Raw genomic sequence first — 23,314 nt, 5'->3', positions numbered from 1 at the left:
GCTACTCTGGCTTTATTTTAACATCCATTCACATGATAGATGTTTATCTATTGCCTCACTTTCAATCTGCAGGTGTCTTTAGGTCTGAAATGAGTCTTTGTAGGCAGCATATAGATGGGTCTTGTTCTTTTATCTATTCTGTCACATATGTCTTTCGATTGGAGCATTTAGTCCACTCACATTGAAAACAATTATCGATAGATTTTTTTTTTCTATTTTGTTACTTGTGGTGGTGTTGTTTTTGTAGTTTTCCCCTGATCCTTCTCTTGCTCTCTTTCATGGTTCGCTGGATTTCTTAGGTGATCTACTTGGATTCCTTTTTCTTCTTTGCATATCTATTACTGGGTTTTGATTTGTGGTTACCATTAGGTTTGGATATAAATCTTCTGTATATAGCAGTCTGTATTAGGTTGATTGGCACATAAGCTTGGACCCATTCTTAACTCCTCTCCATCCCACATTTTAGGTATATGGTGTCGTATTTTACATCCTTTTACTTTGTGAATCCCTTCACTGGTTTTTGCAGATATATTTATTTTTACTGCTTTTATGTTTCCTACTTTTTGTAGTCTTACTTATGGTCTTTTCTTTCCATTCAGAGAGTCCCCTTTAACATTTCACATAGGGCTGGTTTAGGCATCATGAACTCCTTTAGCTTTTGTTGGTCTGGGAAACTCTTTATCTCTCCTTCTATTCTGAATGATAGAGCATTCTTGGATGCAGATTTTTACAAGTCAGCACTTTTTAAAAAGATTTTATTTATTTATTTGAGAGAGCACACAAGTGGGGGAGGAAGGGACAGAGGGAGAGGGAGAAGAAGACTCCCCACTGAGCAGGGAGCCCGACACAGGTCTCAATCCCAGGACCCTGGGATCATGACCTGAGCCGAAGGCAGACGTTTAACCAGCTGAGCCACCCAGGTGCCCCATATATGAGAACTTTTTTTTTTTTAAGATTTTATTTATTTGAGAGAGAGAGACAGACAGATAGCAACAGAGATAGCAAGAGAGAGCACAAGTGGGGAAGAGAGGATGAAGCAGGGAGCCTGACATGGGGCTCAATCCCAGGACTCTGGGATCATGACCTGAGCTGAAGGCAGATGCTTAACTGATGGAACCATCCAGGCACCCCCACATAAGTCAGCACTTTGAATATATCCTGCCTCTCTATTCTGGCCTGCAAAATTTCTCTTAAAAAATCTGTCTTATGGGGTTTCCCTTTTATGTAATGGTCTCCTTTTCTCTTGTTCTGTTAAAATTCTTTCTTTATCACTACTTTTTGTCATTTTAGTTACTGTGTCTCTTGGTGTGGATCTCCTTAGATTGATTTTATTGGGGGCTTTCTGTACCTCCTGGATCTCAATTTATTTTTCCTTCCACAGATTTGGGAAGTTTTCAGCTATTATTTCTTCAAAAAAATTTTCTGCCCCCTTTTCTCTCTCTTCTTCTGGGATCCATATAATATGAATGCTATCACACTGATGGAGTTGCTGAGTTCCCTATATTTTCATTTTGCATATTTTTTTCTCTCTCCTCCTCAGCTTGAATACTTTCTATTACTCTTTCAGATCATTCATTCATTCTTCTATTTCTTCCAGCCTGCTATTTATCTCTTAGTGTATTTTTAATTTCATTTATTGTGTTCATCATCTCTGATTATTTTTTATCTCTTTGTTAAGGATCTCACTGATGTCCTGCACCATCTTAAGTCCAGTGAGTATCTTTATGATCATTATTTTAAATTCTCATTCAGATGTATTATTTATCTCTGTTTTGCTTGCTGTGGTTTTGTCCTGTTGTTTCATTAGGGGCATATTCCTCTGTCTCATTTTGTTTAACTCTCTGTGTCTGTTTGTGTGTGTTAGGAAAGTGAGGTACTTCTCTTGTTCTTGAAAGTAGTGTCCTTATAAAGAAGAGGTCCTGGAGTGTCCTGTAGAGCAGTGTCCACTGCTCCCTAGTACCTGGTGTTTTAGGGAGTTTCTCCTATATGTGTTTTGTTTGCCCTGCTATTGTGTCCTGGCCACTTTCTCCTTCAGTCCAGTTGTTTGCAGAGACTGTCTTTGCCTGTTGGGGGCAGTGTTACGTCACCGGACATGATGGGGTGTCCAGTTTTAATAAGTTGTGCACTGGTCTACTTGTGAAATGAGAGCTTCATCTGCCCCTCAGTGACTGGGGCTGTTTGGTCAGGGTGCGCAGTTTTAACAAGGTGTACCTCAGGCTTCTGCTGGGTCCCCTGCAGCCGCCACCAGCACTGAGGCCCTGCAAAGTGTGCTGGTCAGGATACGTGGGTTGGCAAACTTTGCACTGGTCTTCTGGGGGAGGGGACCTGCGGCTCTGGGACTGAGGCAAGAGTGACTGGGAAGGGTAGATCTGCCGAAGTGTGGGGTTTGTGGGGGCAGAGGGGTTGGTGTAAGCAAGTGAGGTAGTGAATATCGGGGCTGTGCTGGTTCCCACAGTCGGGCAGGGGAGGGAGATGGTGCCTGCCCTCTGGTTGTAAGAACTCATGGAATTCAGCCCTTCTCACTTTCAAAACCAAATGTCATGGGGACTTGTCTTTGCCATGTGGGCTCCCTGGTGCAGAAGTCTGTTTCTTGCCCTTCTGCACACAGTGGGCCTCTCCCTCCCCACGGAATGCCTGGTCCATTTCACATTGCACTGCCTCCCACCCTTCCTCCCTTCTTTGATGTGGCCTCATCTCTGTCTTTAGCTGTGGAGTTTGTTCTGCTAGTCTTTGGTTTTTTTCTGGTTCATTTACGCTGAGGTGAGGTTGTCTTCTGGTTTATTTACCTAGTTGTGTCCATGGGGCAAAGTCAGCTTAGGGTCCTCCTACTCTGCCATCTTCCCAGCCTTTTTATTTCTTTCTGATACTAGTGATTCTGACAGGTGTGAGGTGATATCTCATAGTGGTTTTGATGTGCATTTCCCTGATGATGAGTGTTGATGAGCATCTTTTCATGTGTCTGTTAGTCATCTGTATGTCTTCTTTGGAAGATGTCTATTTACTGTGGTAAATCTTATTTAAACATGGCAGAATGTTTCAATATGGCTATTAAAAATCACTCTGAAGCCTTGGTTCCCTGATTTTCTCTCTTAACTGTGTGGTAGTGTATTTCTCAGAGAACACATGCCCCACCAAACCATTCCAATCTTGTTTTCTTAAAGATTTTCAGTTTGCTTTACAACTCTGTTTTGCTCAGTGTTCTCCACACTATATCATATAAATAAACATTTGATCAGTAATAAATAGGTTCAGAAATTCAAGTAATTTGAGAACTTTAGAGTAGTTTGTATGTGGTCACGTCCACAGCCTTCCGTTGTACAGGAGACAAAACGGAGGTACGGTGATCACGCACATACTCAGTTAATGTCCATTCGTATTGTTCAGTCAGTGAATGTCCAGGGGGCCTACAGTGTTTGCCCTGGAGTGTCACCATGAAAAGATGACAAATACTGTGATTTGTGTTGGCAGGTGGGTGGTGAGGACAAACAGACAATAACCAGGAAGCAAAAATTAGATATTACCAAGTAAACAAGATAAGGAAAACAGAAATAAAGTGGGTAGAGTGTCAGTCTCTCAAACCTCAAGGGGGAAAAATGCTAGACCATGGGAAGGGAATGGAAGAGAACATTCTTGGCAGAGGGACCAAGATCAAAGACCCAGAGTCCAGAGAAAGCTTGGTTGTACAAGGAAATCATGGAAGTCAGTACAGCTGAAGGAATTAGAGGAGTCAAGTGAAGAATTATCTAAATGTGTAGAATTTTTTTTTTTAAAGATTTTATTTATTTCACAAAGAGAGACACAGCGAGAGAGGGAACACAAGCGGGGTTGGGGGGGATGGGAGAAGCAGGCTTCCCACTGAGCAGGAAGCCCAATGTGGGGCTCGATCCCAGGACCTGGGACCATGACCTGAGCCAAAGGCAAATGCTTAATGACTGAGCCACCCAGGTGCCCCTAAATGTGTAGAATATAAGCAAGGGCCAGAGCATGAAAGGCCTTTTTAAAAATTTTATTTTAATGGTAAACCAAAGATTAGAGGGTTTAAGCAGGAGAAGGAACCATCTGATTGACATTTTGCAAAGATTATTCTAGCCTCACTGTTATGTCGAGAATGGATTAAAAAGTAGCATCAGTGGAAATTTGATCAGTTAAGGAGTCATCCAGGAGAACTGTCATGGTGACTTGGACCAGGTTGGGAACTGTATAACTTGTAAAAAAAAATTGCAGTCAGGATATTTTTAAAAGATAGAACGTACAGGATTTACTGATGGAAAGAAGAAGTAAAATGAAGAAGTAAAGGATGGATTCTAGTGTTCTGTAATTACTAATATGGGCCAGATGATGCAGTAATCAGGTGCATAGAAGCCTTCCTGATATCGAGAAGCCCAAGGCAGAGCCAAGTGGCGATGGCAGGTGGGAAGTGGATGTAGGAGTCTTTGTACTGACATAAGCGAGGGGCCTCGGGTCAAAACCCTGGGGCATGTGACATTGAAAATTGGATAGAGAGGAGACCAGGAAAGGAGACTGAAAAGAGGCCAAGAATGTAAAGATATTAGGAAAGTATGGTACCTGTGGATCCTAGAGAGAGTTATTTCAATAGGTGGGGATGTTGATAGGATAACATGAAGATTCATTGCGACATCTTACAAATCAAATTCAGTAGATTGGGAAGACAGAAGCCAGATTACAGTGGGCAGGAGGGTGAGGCTACAGAGACATTATATGAAGACAATATTTTTCAAGAAGTGTGACATTGGTGAGTCACTTGGCTGGCTCAGTCAGAGGAGCATGCAACTCTTGATCTTGGAATTGTGACTTCAAGCCCCATGTTGGGTATAGAGATTACTTAAAAATAAAATCTTAAGAAATAAAAAAAAAAAAAGGAAGTGTGACATTGACAAGGAGTAGAGAACTGTAGCCCTAATTGGAAAGAATTCTGAATGAAGAAGAATGAGAGAAACAGTTTATATCCAGTTCAGTCCTGATTCTGTTACACCTCAAGGCTTCAGGAATAATCCTCATTTTGTAGTTCTTGAGTAACACAATAGTTTCTTATTCCTCAGCTTCCCAATATATAGATGGAGAAATTGTTTATGTGTTGCTCCAGTCTTTTCTTCTCTTATATGTTGGACCATAGATTTGTACAGGGGTACAACCAGGAAGAGGACAGTCCCTATCCTCAAAAAGCTAGAATAGTGAGAAAAAGAAGCAAGTGAACAGACATGTGAATATTATGTACACATGGTCAATTACAGAACAGTACTGTGATCTCTGGGAAGTGGCCACTAGACTTGGCTGGCTCAGAGCAACTTCCTAGTCCAACCAGAGAGAAGTGATCAGAAGCACGAAGAATTAAGAGACGTCAACCAGGGAAGATGTATGGAGGAGAGGACCACGTGGGAGGGAAGGTAAACATTCAGAGAGCATCAGCAGCTTGGAATGTGGCTTGAAGGGAGCAATGGGGTTGGATGAATTCCCAACCTTCTAGCATGGCTGGAGCACCAGCTGGGAGGTCAGGGGGAGTGAAAACTGTGATCGTGGGGGGAAGCCGTGCTCGTGTGCATGGGTGTTTCTGTGTTGGGGCACGGAGGTGACTGTGATTGCAGCTGGTCTCCAGAGAGAAGACAGGAAGAAGGGTCAGTGTGGAGCAAGACAGACATAGGGCCATTATTAAAGGGTTTGGGCTTTACCCAAAAACATTTAAAATAATGTCGAAATAACACCGGATCTCCCTTTCTTCATAAGATTTTTTGAAGTAGCTTTGGTAAGTGTAAACTGCTACATTAATGCTGATGAGGGCAGAAGACATAGCGGGAGAAAATGGGTGTCGAATGTTGAAGTCAGAGACTCCCTCCAACACTCTTTTCCAACTGGCTCAGCATTTAAAAGTGAAGTATTGTCAAGAGATACAATTTTACTCTTTTAATATAATGTAGTAAGTTTTCGTCAATGTTCATCATTTTACCATTCTGTTTAGAAACGTGTATCACCAAAAATATATCCTACCCTACACCTATCAAAGACTAACTTAGGGCGCCTGGGTGGCTCAGTTGGTTAAGCGACTGCCTTCGGCTCAGGTCATGGTCCTGGAGTCCCGGGATCGAGTCCCGCATCGGGCTCCCTGCTCAGCGGGGAGTCTGCTTCTCCCTCTGACCCTCCCCCCTCTCATGCTCTCTGTCTCTCATTCTCTCTCTCTCAAATAAATAAATAAAATCTTTAAAAAAAAAAAAAAAGACTAACTTAGAACATTATAGTTTTCTCTATTTCTTCTGGTAAAAATAAAAACACAAAAAACATATCTTAAGGACATGATACGCTAACAAGATTTGAGCTAATATGTCACGTGTTCTTTCTTGTATATTTCCTAAAAATACAGCATTTCACTTAAACCAGCCCAAGGTCTATTAAACAAACTCAGTAGAAATGAATTAAAATATTTCCAAATAATAGGCATCCTTATTTCTAGCATGATATTTTTTACATTTTTATATTTCCATTAGTGCCAGAGCTTCAAAACATAAAAAGAGTTTTAGTGACAAATTTCTCTGCCTGGAAAAATGAGAGAAATAAAAATGAAACCATTAATCTATTCCTAACTTTAGTCCTTGTAATATAAAAATTATTACCTGATCTAAAAACTCAGCAATGGGCTTTCGTCTTTCACAGTAAATGCATTCAAAGAACATAAACTCTGCAAACCTGACAATCTTGAGTTGTTTTTTTTCCTGTGAAAAATAGAACTTAGCTGGTACTAGTTAACCTATATAAAGCTGATTTGAAAACTCATCAGAATTCAAAAAATATTCTAGAAGAGTTTAGTAGAAGCTTTGGTTATTTTGCATAATGAGTACCAAGCTTCTGAAATAGATGTGGGAAAGTTTTTATATGTAGCAGTTATGAAGTCTATGTTCTTATTTCTCTGGTTGAAAGAAACATTTATATGCTAATGAATTCTACTTCAATAGAATTCCATATTTTCAAAATATCTCTTTGTATTACTGACATGTATGTTGTTCCGGCCCCGACCAAACGTTTTCCAAATGATAAATTAGAGTACTTGTCATGAATTGCCGTTAAAACCTATTATGTTTTATAAATAATTGAAGGTAATATCCTAGGTTGATATTTACTATTTATAAGACTGTGTTTTGTACACACATACACACACGCATACACATATATAAGCATAATATATACACACTTTGTATCCTTCACAGCAACCCTATACTGTAGATACTATTATTACTTACTTGTTACAGATGAAGAAACTGACAGAGAGGTTAAGTCACTTGCTAATTGTACACAGGGATGGGTGTCGTAGGAAGGGCTACTTGGTAAAATACACCACACCCAGGTAAATTTGAATTTCAGATAAGTAACAATATTATTATGTAAATGTGTTCTAAATATTCCACTGGATATAATTAGATTTCAAAATATTAGTTGATTGAAACTCAAATTTAGCTGAGTATGCTGTATTTTTATTTGCTAAATCTGGAAACCCCAAGTGGAACAGAGATTTCTGTTTGGTATGAGTGCAGGAGTTGTGCTCTGGTTCGTGACCCTGAGTCATGACTCTGTCAGATAAGAAGTTTGAGTTATAAAATTAGAGGCAAGGGTACGTGAAACCAAACGCTGGGCTCAGATAGCCTGAAGACCAAAAATACGGCACAGAAATTCTTCTTCATTTGCATGTTCATTATCCTAATCGTTGTCCCGGGTGCAACCTCCGCTGTTAGGAACTTCCTGTGTGTCGGGCACTGTGCCTCTCGCTCTGTGTACATTCACTCATTAATTGCAGGTGTTATTTCCATTTAACAGTAAGGTTCAGAGAGGTTAATATGCTCATCCAGTGTCACACAGCTGGACAGTGGTTGGAACTCAAAGCAGGTGCCCTCATGATGAAACTGAAGTTGTGTTTTCTACCCTGTAACGTGAACTAGCTGGTGGTTCTCTGATTTTAGCATACATCAGAATCGCCCAAAGAGGACTAGTTAACACACAGATTGCTGAGCCCCATCTCCAGAGTTTCTGACTCAGTTGTTCTGCTGTGGGACTTGGGAATTTTTATCTCTGACACGTTCCCAAATGAGTCTCAAGCTGTTGGTCTGGAGATTGTATTTTGAGAACCGTCTGCTGTCTGCAGTTCTGTCTCGGGGCTTTTCTTAGTCCTTTTGGGCTGCTCTCATAGGACACCATGGGTTGGTGTCCTATAAACAACAGAAGTTTATTTTCCCCAGTTCTGGAGGTAGGGAAGTCCAAGATCAAGGTGCCGACAGACTCCATGTGCGGTGAGAACCTGGCTCCTGGTTCACAGATGGCTGTTCTGTCCTTGTGTCCTCACATGACTGAAGGACGGGGGAGCTTAGGGTTGTGCCCTCATGACCTGATCACCTCCCAGAGGTCCCACCTCCCAATGCCATCACCTTGGGGGTTAGGTCCCAACATAGGAATTTGGAGGGATGGGGTGTCTTTTAATCAACTATCCAAATTTCCATAGAATGGAGGATAAAAAATAGAAGTTTACAAAGGAGATGACTAGTACCTGTGGGAAGACACGGAGCCGCAGAGTGAACACATAAACAGCCTCATGTGGTCTCTACGTGGCAGTTTAGGAGAATGTTTAAGTGGGACTCAGCATAACACAACACCCGATGTATGCGTGCCGATGGATCTGACTCGGGGACTGGGAGGAAATGAGTTTATTACCAGTTTTACATGTTACACATGTAAGCTGGCTCTCCTTCTAGAAAATAATGTACAGGGACTTCAAGACTTTTTTTTTTAATTACCTTTGACTTTTTGGGAATGAAGTTTTTGTCTGCAACATGGAAGAGGATGTCTGCAGAATCCATCAGGTATTCATAATTGTGGCTAGTGAGTCTTAGGCTAACCGGCCCCTCAGGCAGTTTGGGACTGTGTTTTAAAAAAATCGTAAAAATACAATCTTTGACCCAGCAGTTCCGCCTCTTAGGACTTGATATAAGGAAATTATTAAAGTTTGACAGATTTATAAAGATAGTAATCACAGCATTGCTTCTAATAGAGGTAGCTGGGAACAGGTTGGATGAAACTGGGCCGACGGCCCTGTGTAACCTCCCCTGCGCCCCCAGCCGGAACCCGGTCTTCGTTTCCCTGAGCCCCGCGGCCTGGCTCCTTCACGTCTTTCACCGGTCAGCTGACGTGACAGTCCTCGGTGGCTTTCTGTTTCACACGCGTGTTGGAACGCGCTGTGTGTGCGTGTCCCCGCCTGGCGGTCGCGTGTGTGTCTTCAGGGCGGTGGTCCCGCCTGCAGGTTCAGCTGGGCTCGCTCGCACGGGGTCTGGCACTCAGTAAGCAACCTGTGTTTATGAAATGAATTAATGGATAAATTCCGCTCTAGATCTGTGTCTTACAAGTTTATTTTTCTGAATTATGTGTAATTTTAGAGCCTTTGCAGTGAAGAATCCCGCAGGCTGTCTGTGTGAGGTGACTCCGTGTGATTGCTGTGTGCTGGGAGCCATGTCATTAAGTTCTGGTTTGTCTTCCAATGATTCAATTACTTCTCTGCTTTAAGAAAGAAAATACTGCTTAATTAGTGGATGGGTTGAACTGGAACCTCTATTTGCCAGTAAAATTTTCATCAACTTCACTAATCAAAGAGAATGCAAAAAGTTATCTTCCAGGCATAAATCTTTTGAAAAATTCAAACGAAAAGAGGAGATAAGCAACACATTATAAGCATTTTTGGGTCAGTGCCTTAGGCGTATGAATAGTTGCAGAGACTAGGTTTTATTTCACCATATTTTTTACGTTAATTAATTGAAAAATTAAAAATAAGCCCTGAATAGAGACACAGATATTGTTCTGGAAATGAACAAACAAACAAAAAACAATGTTCCTGTAAAAATACTGGAGAATACATTAACTTCAGGTAATTTTCAGTGAACTGATCAAATACCCTGCGTAACAGTTACAAGCCCAGGTTGTTCTGGGATAGTCAGTGACTCTTTCTATCTGGACACTTTGTTCTGCATGTAGAGCTAGGGTGACACGCTCTTCTTTCATGACGTTCCCTTTCTCTCTGTTGATAGTACTTAACAAAACTCTGAAGCTTCTGTATCCTCTGTCCTGTTTAATCTAATACCTTGCTCAATGTAAATTCTTGAAGTATTTTTAACACTAGCTTGGAGAATGGAAGAGAATTTCAGGGGGTTGAGATTGATTTCTGTGTTTGCAGTATCTGAGTGCAAGCCTGTGACATGTGATTGTATTTTACTTTATTAGCTGTGTGGGTAGAGTTCAGTCACAGAGACAGAACCAATAGGGGATGTATACTGAAAGATCTATTACAAGGGATTGGCTTGCATGATTACTGGGGCCAGGTAGGGTTGTCAGGAAGAGCAGGCTGGAACTGGGTCACAAGCTCAAGCTGCCGTTCCATGGGCTAAATTTCTTCTTCGGGGAAGCCTCAGACAACTCATTGAATCTGGCCCACTCCCATTATCCAGGGTCATCTTCCTTACTTAAAGTGAACTTACCATGAACTTTAATAACATCTCCAAGATATTTCACAGAAACACCTAGTTTAGTCTTTGACTGAATTACAGGGGAGTATAGCATAGCCACGTCGAGAAATTAAACTGTCACACTAGTATTCTTGTCAGAATTAAAATAATTGTGCCTTCCATAATATTAAATAGAAAAAAAAATTTCAACTATAGAAGTGAGGTAATTGGAAAAGATATTCTTCAAATTCCTTTTCAGCTCTACATTGTGAAAAGTGAGAATTTCCCCAACAGAAATACCAAGATTTCTCTCCCACATTACAGGGTTGCTGGATAGAAGAAAGGTGGTAATTCAGAATTAAGATGGTTAAGAGTTTCAAGGACTATGGGAACAAGTACATTATTTTAGACACTATCAGTTCATAAATCCTCATTGGTAAAATATCAAAACCTTGATCAAAAGGAAAATAAAAAGAATGTGTGTGAAGTGGTTGTTTTTAACCATATCCTTATAAAAAATGTCTGGTTTTGCTCTAACCATTTCAACACCAAACATTCAGTAGTCTGTGAATTTGTAAATATTTTCATGAGTGTAAATCTGAACAATTGGGAAACTTGCAGAAAAAGGGGGGGGCAGGCGAGGGAGAGAGAGGTAGGAAGAGAAGAGGAGGAAAACTTCTTGGAGAAAGATGGTGAGTTGCTTTTTTCTTTCTGCCTAAACAGATTTGCTCTTTCTTTTTTTTCTTTTTTTGGTTTAAGATTTAGGAGGTGTTCAGTTTGTTTAAACCAGAATTCACTGTGTCACATAACACAGAGATGCTAGCTCCACAAAGGAAGAGTTGAAAGATGTTCCTGGATAATTCTGCAAAATAGGTGGCTGATGTACTGAGAATTTCTGATCTTCTTCCCCATCCCTAACTTGACACCTTGCACAATAGAAAGTGGATACAGACATTAATGTACTGACTATTACTTTGTGATTTCTTTATTCTGCTTTTTTGTTAGTGTTTTATGGGTATATGTGATGTTTTGATAGTCCAATTTTCTTTAGTCCAAATAATGAAAATATTTTTAAAAGACTATTTCATGTTGTTGAAAATGTGATGATATGAATACTCAGGTATGGTGGTTTGTTAGGTACTTCCAATCATAGAAAATTAGAGGAAAAATGGTAGATTTCTATCTGCTTCTACTTTTTCAATCTCATTTTTCCCCTCAAATTTTTCATTATATACCACTGTCAGAAAAACTGTATGAAAGAAATAAGGGGTTATGTTGGATGATGTGGATTTTTTCAATGCCAGGCAGGGGTGAAGACCACCTAAGAATTTTCTAGGTGAATATCTTTTATATATATATATATACACACACACACACATATATATATATATATATATATATATATATATATATATATTTCATAATTTATAGGGAGCAAAACCTTCCTAAAAGTTAAAAAATGTATGTATGTAGAATTCAATCATGTGCAAATAATGGCATAAAAGTTAGGAGGTTAAAAGGAAGTCGAATTACTAAATGTAAACGAGGATAGCAATAATCTTGATCATCTGGGATGTGATGGGTTCTAATTTTGAATATCTCTGGTAAGTCATTGGTACCTGTGAAAATCTGTAGAGAAACTACTTAAAAGTGGAAGATATTTATAGTAAGTATGTTCAACTAAAAATCTAATGGAAGATTAGAAAAATAAGAATAGTAATAATAATAGCAATTATTGTGTTGTAATAGTAATCTTGATAATCCAAAAGAAATCAGGAAAGGATAAAAAATGAATTAGAGTCACCAGAACAAATAGGAAATTAATAACAAAATGGGAGATTTGAATCCAAATAAAATGGTGATTATATTAAATATGAATGAACTAAATATTCCTACTAAAACATAAATATAGTCAGCCAAATTTTAAAAATTAAAATCCAGCTCTATGTTGCTTATAAGAGGCACATCTTTAGTGACACAGGAAAGTTGAAAGTAATATAATAAACATATATTTTTGATTTATAATCCCTTCCTTGCTTCCTCCCCCACCCCTGAAAAATAGGAAGAAAACAGAAATGGGAAATATTATGTGTGTCAAGGATATTACACATTCTGTGGATTTTAAATACATAACAAAAATTATTTTAAACACATTTTGGTCAATAAGTTTGAAAATATAGATCAAATAAACATCAGAAAATCTAAATATTCTGTAATCTGTTAATGAACTTCTTTTACTGAATTCCACAAAGTACTCTCCACGCCAAGGTTCCTTCACTGGTAAATTGTATCACTGATAATACAAAAACTCTTTCAGATAAAATACATATCTACTCACTTTATAAAGCAAGACTAACAAAAATTTTACGCAAGCATTACAAGAAAGAAAATTACACACCATTCTATCTCATGAAAATTGGCACAGAAACCTATTTTAGGATTAACAGATCAAATACTAGTTGTTCCAATTATCTGTTGCTTTAGAAACATAAGAACAATAAATAACCCCTAAGTTGGTAGTTTAAAATAACAATTTATTATCTTCTCCCACAGGTCTGTGCATTGAATAGCCTCAGTTGGCAAGTGTTCTTTTGGGATCTTTCTTTTTTTCTTTTTTTTAACTTTTTAACGAGTTTTTATTTTAATTCCAGTTAGTTAACATACAGTGTAATATTAGTTTCAGGTGTAGAATTTAGTGATTCAACACTACCATACATCACTCTGTGTTCATCATGACAAGTGCACTCCTTAATCCCCATCACCTCTTTAACCCATCTCCTACCCCTCTCGCCTCTGGTAACTATCAGCTTGTTCCTGTAAGAACTATATAGATTCTTACATACTGTTGTCCAAATGCATAGTCAGATCTTATGCATATCACTTTATATTATAAATAATTGCTGGTTACCTAATCTTAACCCCCTGACAGAAAGGATCTTTATGTTTAGAGTGACTTTTCTGAACTCTTGCTGCCTATTACATTCCCCAAAGACTGGCACAGTAGCTTCCAGTAACTGTTTATTAAATAATGTTCATCAAATAAATAATGAGTGGATGGGAGCATGAATATGATCCCAAGGACTGCTAATTTATTCCAAGGACTGCTAATTTAAAACTGGATTTACTTGTGATTGACTGTCCTAGTAAGTAGACATGCCTAGATCTCACAGGCTATAATGAATGGAATTTGTTGTGAAGAATTCAACAAATAGTAAATGGGATTTTGTTTAGTTAATATTATCTCCTTTATTTGAATTTTCTTTTTTTCTTTTCTTTTCTTTTCTTTTCTTTTCTTTTTTTTCTTTTCTTTCCTCTCTTTCATTTATTATGTTCAGTGCAAGTGTAGTCAGACAGGGCTTCTGCCGGGAGCCCCTGAAGCCTTCTCCACTCTTCGTGCCTAATGTCTGTGCTGGAGGGCTGACACAGCTGGGTGTTGGGTGGGCATGTCTCACTGTCTGTGCGGCCTCTTCACATTACTCACCTGGGCTTCCTCAGTGACTGTCTGTACCAGTGCTGCATGACTGCTTACATGTCAGCAGGCTTTCCCTTGAGAGACTTACTGCTGGAGGGGGCTGGAAAGTCTCAGAATTCACACACTATCTCTAGCAGTCAAAAACAGGTCAAGTCGCAGAGCTAGCCCAAAATCAAGGAAATGGAACTACATAAGAGAATAAATAATGGGAGGTGTTGTTCATTTCTTGGGGCCATATCAGTAATTTTTAGAAGGGACATTATTTAACAAGCCATGATGTTTGTTCCAGGTATGCAATGTTTTATGTTATTTTTTAATATTTAAAATTCGATGAATGTAATTCATCATAATAACATAAAAAAGAAGAATATATGATCTTCTGAATACAAAAGCAAAAAAGTATTTATAAAAATCTATACTCATTTATAATTTTAAAAACTCAGAAAAGGTGTACCTGGGTGGCTCATTTGGTTGAGTGTCCGACTCTTGGTTTTGGCTCAGGTCATGATCTCAGGGTCATGGGATCAAGCCCCTCTCGTCGGGTTCTGTGCTGGGCATGGAGCCTGTTTGTGTGGGATTTTCTCTCTCCCTCTCCTTCTGCCCCTCATTCCCCACCTCTCTCTCTTAAAAACAAAACAAAACAAAACAAAACAAAACAAAACAACAAAAACCCAATATATTGAACTGATAAGTAATGAAAGCTTTCTTCCTGAGATTTGGATGAGACAAAGAAGCATTCCATCATATTTAAGGGTATACTGGAGATCATAACCCATTTAATAAATGAAGAAAAATAGAGATTAAAATAAAAATAAATTATTATACATAAATGGCATGATTGCGCATGGAGGAAGTTCAAAAGCATCACACATAAACTGTTAAATTGTATAGGGCCAAGTGTATATCCATATGGAAAAAAATTGCTTTGCCCCAACTTTACAATAAAAACAAATTAATTTCAGGTGAGATTATGGACCTAAATATAAAGGTTAAAATAATAAATATTCTGGAAGATTGTGTAAAAAAGTATCATCATAACCTTGGATTAGGCCATGGCTTCTTAACCAGGTCACCAAAAGCAGTAACTATAAAGGAAATGGTTTACAAATTGGAATCCATTAAAATTAGGACACTATCTTTTTCTAATGATACCATTAAAAGAGGAAAGAAATGCACTTCACAGGATGGAAGAACATTTTAGCAACACATATACCTTGTAAAGAACTTGTTTCTCAGATATGTTTGTTCATATATACTTCCATTTATCAATACAAAGAAAGACAGTAAACATAATAGAAAATCTGGAACATTTCTTAAAATATTATATGCAGGAGACCAACAAATGTGAAAATATTCTATTATTGTTACCAGGGAAATACAAATTAAAATGCTAATGTGATAACATTCACTCACCATAGTAAGTAAGATATTTAAAAAGGACAAAATTCTATGTTGGAGAGCTTGTAGAACAACTGATCCTCTCGTGCCTTGATTGTAAAATTGTAAATTATTGCAGCCATGTTGGAAAACTCTTTGGCAGTCTCATAAGCTCAATTTATATATATATGCTGAACTAGCAATCCCATATGGAGGTACTGACTCAACAGGAATATGTCCACCAAATGCGTGTGTCTGAATGTTCATACCATCCAAACTGGTAATAGCCAAAAATACAAGAGGAACTAATTGTCTATCTAAAGTATAAATACATTGAGTAATAAATTGAGTTATACTTACAGAATGGAACACTACACAGCAAAGGTATCATAGGTTCATGGGACAGCAAGAATAAAACACACACATACGCACACAATGTGTGATTTCACTTGTGTGAAGTGTGAAGACAGAAGTCTGTCAACTCAGATGATAGAAGCCAGAGTAGTGGATTCCTTGGGTAGGGTTTATGACCATGAGCAGGCACAATAACACCATGTCATTGAGTGTTTACTGTGTAATAGAAGGTTCATAAAAATTATTTGACTTTATTGTTCTTTCAGTAATGATATGAGAGAGAGAGAGAGACAGGGAGAAGAAGGAAGAGGAAGAGGAGAGGGGGGAGGTAAGAGAGGAAGAGAGAGAGATTATTCTTATATTTCAAATAAGACAGAAAATAAAAGGATGTTAACCTGTGTCTTTCTAACTACCGAACATCCTCATTTCACTACACCAGTTACTGAATCCCACTGTGCTTGTAGAGCATATGCCATTTTTATTCATTTTAGTCTCATAAAGTACTTAGGTGTGTTTTTGTTTTATTATTATAATTGATTGACATGTGTTAATACAATCTAGATAAATTGTAGACTTGAAGCTAATCTTCCGTGTTTTATGTTTTAAGTTCTGTAGAAACTATATTTTGTTAATGCTTATAATTCAAAATGACAAGAGAATTCAATATATACAGTAGTAGAATAATGCCAACCCTCCCCCATCCCTGACCCCAAACCAAAAGATATTCCTGTCCTAATCCCTGAAACCTGGAAGTATGTAACTTTACGTTGTAAAAGGTTCTTTGCAGATGCAATTATGTGCAGGATGTTGAGATGGGGAATTTTCTCAGATTATCTGTTTGGGCCCAATATGATCATAGGGTCCTTATAAGAGTGACGCGGGAGCATCAGCTTCAGAGAAGGAGCTAGGACAACAGAAGCCGAGGCCAGGGTGATAGGAGAAAGGCTCCAGGAGCCAGGCAATATGGTGGCCTCTAGAAGCTAGAAAAGGCCAAGCAGTGTGCTCTATCCCTTGTCAGAGGAAACAGCTCCTCCATCCCATTTTAGGCTTCCTGCCTCCAGATATGTAAGATAATAAATATGTGTGTTGTTTTAAGCCACTCAGTTTGTCATAATTTGTTACAGCAGCAATGGGGACTGATATACATGATACCACACTTCTTTGGATCTTTGACCTTCCAGAAATTGCAAGATTTGTACTCCTGATGGTAGAACAGTATCAAAGTTAGGACTTTTCTCTCCTCTCTTTTCTCTTCTCTTCTCTTCCCTTCCCTTCCCTTCCCTTCCCTTCCCTTTCTTTTTTCTTTTTTTCTTTTCTTTTCTTTTTTTTCTTTTCTTTCTAATGTGGTAATGATAGACTCCAAAAACGGTTAACACTACGGTACTGCAGCTGAGAGATCTGCTTCCCTTCGAAAATTATGAGACAATGCAAGTGTATCAGTAGGCATGGCGATGACAGGCAGTGTGGCCACATCCGAGCCATCACTAGTTCAATAGGAATGTACTTCCATCTTAACATCTTCACTGTCACCACCCAGTTCAACCCAAATCCCAGGTCATCCCGAACTTGGTTTTGCTCTCCTCCAGTGTATTCTAGACCCTGGTGACAGAGTGCACTTTAAAAAGTATGACCTTGATTGTACTGATCTCTGTTTAAAACTCTCCTAGGCTTCCCTTTATCTGTAGGTAAAGACCACCATTAATAACAAAATTATATTGATTAAATCTATAGCAGAGAGTATTACCTCTGGTTCTTTCTTTTGTTGTTAAAATGTCTGTGCTGCCCAGAGAAATCTACACATTCAGTGCAATCCCTATCAAAATACTGTTGACATTTTTCACAGAGCTGGAACAAATAATCCTAAAATTTGTGTGGAACCAGAAAAGACCTCAAATAGCCAGAGAATATTGAAAAAGAAAACCAAAGCTGGTGACATCACAATGCCGGATTTCAGGCCCTATTACAAAGCTGTCATCATCAAGACAGTATGGTATTGGCACAAAAACACACATAGATCAATGGAACCGAATAGAGAACCCAGAAATGGACCCTCAACTCTCTGGTCAACTAATCCTTGACAAAGCAGGAAAGAATATCTAATGGAAAAAGGACGGTCTCTTCAACAAATGGTGCTGGGAAAATTGGACAGTCACATGCAGAAGAATGAAACCAGACCATTTCCTTACACCACACACAAAAATAGATTCAAAATGGATGAAAGACCTAAATGTGAGACAGGAATCCATCAAAATCCTTGAGGAGAACACAGGCAGCAACCTCTTCGACCTCAGCCACAGCAACTTCTTCCTAGACATCACCAAAGGCAAGGGAAGCAAGGGCAAAAATGAACTATTGGGACTTCATCAAGATAAAAACCTTCTGCACAGCAAAGGAAACAGTCGACAAAACCAAAAGACAACTGACAGAATGGGAGAAGATATTTGCAAATGACATATCAGATAATGAGCTAGTCTAGTATCCAAAATCTATAAAGAACTTCTCAAACTCAACACCCAAAAAACAAATAATCCGATCCAGAAATGGGCAGAAGACATGAACAGAGATTCTCCAAAGAAGATATACAAATGGCCAACAGACACATGAAAAAATGCTCCACATCACTTGACATCAGGGAAATACAAATCAAAACCACAATGAGATACCACCTCACCAGTCAGAATGGCTAAAATTAACAAGTCAGGAAATGACAGATGTTGGCAAGGATGCGGAGAAAGGGAAACCCTCCTACACTGTTGGTGGGAATGCAAGCTGGTGCAGCCACTCTGGAAAACAGTATGGAGGTTCCTCAAAAAGTGAAAAATAGAGCCAGCCTAGGACCCAGCAATTGCACTACTAGGGTTTTACCCCAAAGATACAAATGTAGTGATCCGAAGGGGCACCTGCACCCCATTGTTTACAGCACCAATGTCCACAACAGCCAAACTAGGGAAAGAGCCCAGATGTCCATTGACAGATGAATGGATAAAGACGAAGTGGTATGTATAGACAATGGAGTATTACTCAGCCATCAGAAAGGATGAAAACTTACCATTTATATTGACATGGATGAAACTGGAGGATATTATGCTAAGCAAAGTAAGTCAATCAGAGAAAGACAATTATATGGTTTCACTCATATGTGGAATTTAAGAAAACAGGATCACTGTGGAAGGGAGGGAAAAACAAAACGACAAAATCAGAGAGGGAGACAAACTGTAAGAGACTCTTAATCATAGGGAACAAATAGGGTTGCTGGAGCGGTAGGGGTGGGGGGTGAGGTAAACTGAGTGATGGGCATTAAGGAGGGCATGTGATGTGGTGAGCACTGGGTGTTGAATGTGAAGGATGAATAACTGAACTCTACCTCTGAAACTATTGATACACTATATGTTAATTTATCAAAGTTAAATAAGTTAATAACAGAATTATAAACATAGCCTCATGACTTCACATGATTTGGTCAGTGCCTTTCTCACTGGCCCCATTTCAAACCCTTTATCCCTAACCACACTGGTGGTTTCCTCTCCCCGGGGTTCTGTACCTACTATTCATCTGCCTGCATTGAGGTGTTCTCCTGCCTGCACGCCGACCCCACCTCCAGTCACCTGGTTAATTTTTACTCATCTGTCTGAACTCAACTTAAAAGGCATTTCTTTGGGGTAGCATTTTTTTTTTTTTTATTGTAAGCCAGATTAGGCCAGTCTTTCTTTTTATAATCTTTCAAAACACCTTGAACTTTATTTCACAGGATTTAACAAATCATAATTATGTAACTAATTATAGTCTGTTGGTTTAATTTTGTCTTCCCTGCTAGAACATAAGCTCCATTAGCTGAGACTGTCTTTTTATACTGCTCTGTTTCCTCAGTACCTAACGTCCTACACATGCACATGTTCCATTCATATTTATTTAAATTTGAATAAATTGATGAAAAGATTGGAAGCCAGACAACCCTAAATTCAGGCCCCAGTTCTACCCCAGTTCTGTCTTTTTACCTTATTCACATTGTGTATTTTCTTTGTAGACTTATTTTTTATTCTCTGTAGAATGGGGGCAATGATGTTTTCCTTGGGCAGTTGTTAGGAGTGTTGAACATAATCTAGGTAAAGTTCCTGGCACATAGCAGGGACTTGGGAAGCATTAGTATTCGTAAAAACAAATTTTCATCATTGACCATCTTAGCCAACAGCTCTCTTAAGTCCTCACACTCAAGAGTGTGGTCAGCAATCCCTGGGGGCTTGTAAGAAATGTAGACTCCCCAGGCCCATCCCAGTCTTACCAAATCAGAATCTGATTTTGGGCAAGATCCCCTAGGTGATTCTTCCATGCCCTGATGAGCGCCGGATGGTGTATGGAAGTGTTGAATCACTGTATTGTATACCTGAAACTAATATTACACTGTATGTTAAGATTTTAAGAACTTAAAAAAAATTTCAGAACCACTATAGATTTTACCCGTTTCAGTTGTTTTCACAATTTTGGGAGATATCTGAAGATGTTTTATTTGTCATCAGATCTAATTTGATTAAATGGGAAAAAAAAAAGCTGAGGATCCTTTCATTATTAATGAGTCTTACTTTGGCTTTAACCCCCTATTCCTTATTAAAAATTGCCCGTGCTTGGAATTGATCTGTGTGCAATGGCCGAGTAACTCGTGGTCTGTAGCTCGGTCTCTGGTTGAGGAATATTAACTTTCTAAGAAATATTTGTACTTAACCTTTCTTTGAAAGAAGTGGAAGCTTTTCACTGCAATGTCTATAAAGGTAACGTCAGGCGGTGCTGCTCACGCAAACCTCCTCACTCGCCAGGCTCCTTGTGGGATGAGTGCCCAAATCAATAGCATGGGTAACACAATTACTGCTTAACAAATTGCATCCAAGTTTCCCTGAGATGAAATAACCCACATTTCATTGTTGTGATAGAAACAATATTGCAAAAGAATGAGACCCCAGTGTCAGAAGATTAAGGGAGATTGTCAGAGAAATTTAGTAGTGTGTAGGGATGGAACACATTTTTTTTATTATTCAACTAAATAGTGTGTAATTTGTTTCCAGTTTTCATCTCAAAGGCATTGGCCTGCATCTTGTCTTGTTTAATATCCCTGCGGAGCTGAACCAAGAACTAAAGAGTACCTTTGAAGCTAATGGGAGCTCTGTGCTCAGATTAGCCCTACAGGATTTGTGCAGGAAAGCAAGAAGCAGGACTTTATTTATACTGGTGTTTGTGTAGTCACAGGGGAAACAACTCCTACTCAGGATAGCTCTTAGAGCAGTGAGGATATCTGTGGTTTTAAGTCTGCTTTAGTTTGTTGTTGTTGTTGTTTTTTCTGTATTAGTCATTTACTCAGTGCTGGCAACATAGTCTTAGAATTTGAATGCGTGCCAATTGAAAGAGCAGTGGACAAATGGCCAGGAGACTTGCCGCGCTGTCCCAGCCCTGGTAGTTACTAGCAGACTGTCCCCTCTGCGGGGAAGATCACCTCCCCTCTCCAGGCTTGGAGGAGACCCGTCTAGATAATCTCTAATGTCCTCTCCAGAGGAAATTCCTGTGATTCAAGGTAATAATTAAAAAGGAACTCCTTTAAAAGGAAAGGTATCAAGGGAAATTTTCTTCCTGCAGTCCAAAGATGGCATGCGGGGAGTCCATGAAATAACCCGTAGCCGCGTACGTGTTTGTGTTTCTCTTTGCTTCCATGAGCTCCTGGCATGTCTCCGTGGCCCCACAGTGCAGGACGGTCCCGACAGGGGCACGAGGTGAGAGTTGAGACCGCCCGCTTGAAAGAAAGTTTAACATGATTGCCAAAGATACAGTATTTCTAAATAAAAATTTTTAATGTATTTCTAAAATTTTGAGAATGACTTAACTTCTGATAACACCATGAACGTACATGCTACACAATTCCCCCCCCACACACACACTCACTACATACGCACACGCACACACACACACACACCTGGGATCGTTTATTCTGTGCTTGCCTAATCCAATGAATTGCTTTGTATTTAAACCAGTTATAAACTAATTCAAACAGTGTTAAAAATACTACTTCAGGGGCAACTGAACAGTCATGGAAAATTATAGAATATTTAAGATACAGTCAGCTTCTACAAGAAAAACCTGTGTAAGTTTTAAAGACTAGTGCTGCTGTCCTAGAAAAGAATAATTTTAAAGGTGTAATTTCATATAACTGAAGGATCTTGGCAACTGCTTGAGATTTATTTCTTTCATATTCTTCCAAAATTGAATTCTATCAAATGCCGTACATATTCTTGAAGAAATATGATTTGCCACAGGAAGTCTTCTTTTGTTTACCCTGTCATTTGAGAGAGAATATCTGACTACAAACATGCCTATGCAAGTTAATTTGCTTTTCATGTCTTCTTAGATACTATTATCTGAGATAAGATTTGGCTCTATGGTTACGTTTTAGGCCATAATTATTTTGAAGGTGTTAGCCGCATTTAAAATAAAATTTTTGCAAATAAAGTGACACTAGCATTGTGTAAAATCCTATCTTTCTAGGCTTGTTGTTTTAATCTGTATTTTACTTGGGTGATAAGTAGAGAGATTTTGTGCTTTCAATAAGCATTGCCTGGTGGCTTTATTTTAAAAACTGCATCTTTAAATCAAGACAAAACAGATGGAAACGTCATTGCTCACGCAGACAACTATGCTTTACTTCAGGGTAGGAACTCAGAATCATAGTCTTGACAAAGAACTTAAAAATCTTCCAGAAAAATCTTAATTTTCTTCTTAGTAGCAATCTAATTACATTCACAGATTTGCTTTATAAAACAAAACCCGAGTTTTCTCCTACCTGCTTCCTACCCTGTCTCCCCTAAAGTAAAAACAAACCACTGCTTCCTATGCAGCTCCAAGTGAGCCTCTCTGCTGCCAGATAGATTTTCATGGTTGCTGATGGTTAGGATTTTTGTCCCAGTTTCACTACCCAAGAGCCAGCATTCAGTACCCAGAAAGCCATGAACACATTCTCACCGAGGCGAACAGTGCTGGTGAGGGGTGTGGACTCCCGAGCCAAATGTTTGGGATCCAGGAAATGCACATGCTTTTTCAAGGACACTTTTTGTTTTTCAGAGATGAGTGTAAATAAGCCCACAGCCTCTGAGGAACAGAAGTAGAGCCCCACCATAATCTACTAAGCCGCACTGAAGTACGTCGGATCCCAGCCCTTTTACACACGATCTCGGCGGAATCGGGTTCAAAGCCTGCTCATGTCTTTGGGGACAAAGAAGACAATCGGAATCTTTTCTTAGCTGGTCCCGTTTAGAATTCATACTTTGCTATTAATTTTTCTGGGGCTGATAATGAGAGTTGCTGGCACATTTCCCAGCCCGGATAGTTGTGTAGGAAGAAGTCAAGTTGCACGCGCGTTGGGTCAGGGAGAGTATAGTCGAGCCCACAGCAGGTGGTGGAAGTGGCTGGTGGGCGAGCTTGTGCTGCTTGGGACCTGAGTGCTGAAGGCACGTTAGCGAGGGGGCGCAGCTTTGGGTTGGTCACACGCCCAAATTAAAGTGCATGTCATTTACTTTCTGTATATAACAGTATATCCTCTTTCAGAGATATCCCTCTTAAATACTTATTTGATGAGCTGCTTAAAGATTTTGAT

General features: G+C 39.1%; 1 long non-coding RNA gene across 1 annotated transcript in view; it reads left to right on the top strand.

Annotated features, from left to right (window-relative positions):
• The first annotated feature begins 8,652 nt into the window (after positions 1-8,652).
• LOC118543057 (uncharacterized) overlaps positions 8,653-23,314 on the top strand; it is a 388,715-nt gene continuing 374,053 nt past the window's right edge. The window contains exon 1 of the long non-coding RNA XR_013442641.1: positions 8,653-8,855. This is a non-coding gene — a long non-coding RNA (uncharacterized LOC118543057). The remainder of the gene's footprint in view (positions 8,856-23,314) is intronic.

Source organism: Halichoerus grypus, chromosome 11 (genome assembly GCF_964656455.1).
Source record: "Halichoerus grypus chromosome 11, mHalGry1.hap1.1, whole genome shotgun sequence".
NCBI lineage: Eukaryota > Metazoa > Chordata > Mammalia > Carnivora > Phocidae > Halichoerus > Halichoerus grypus.
This window is presented reverse-complemented; position numbering and strand designations above follow the sequence as displayed.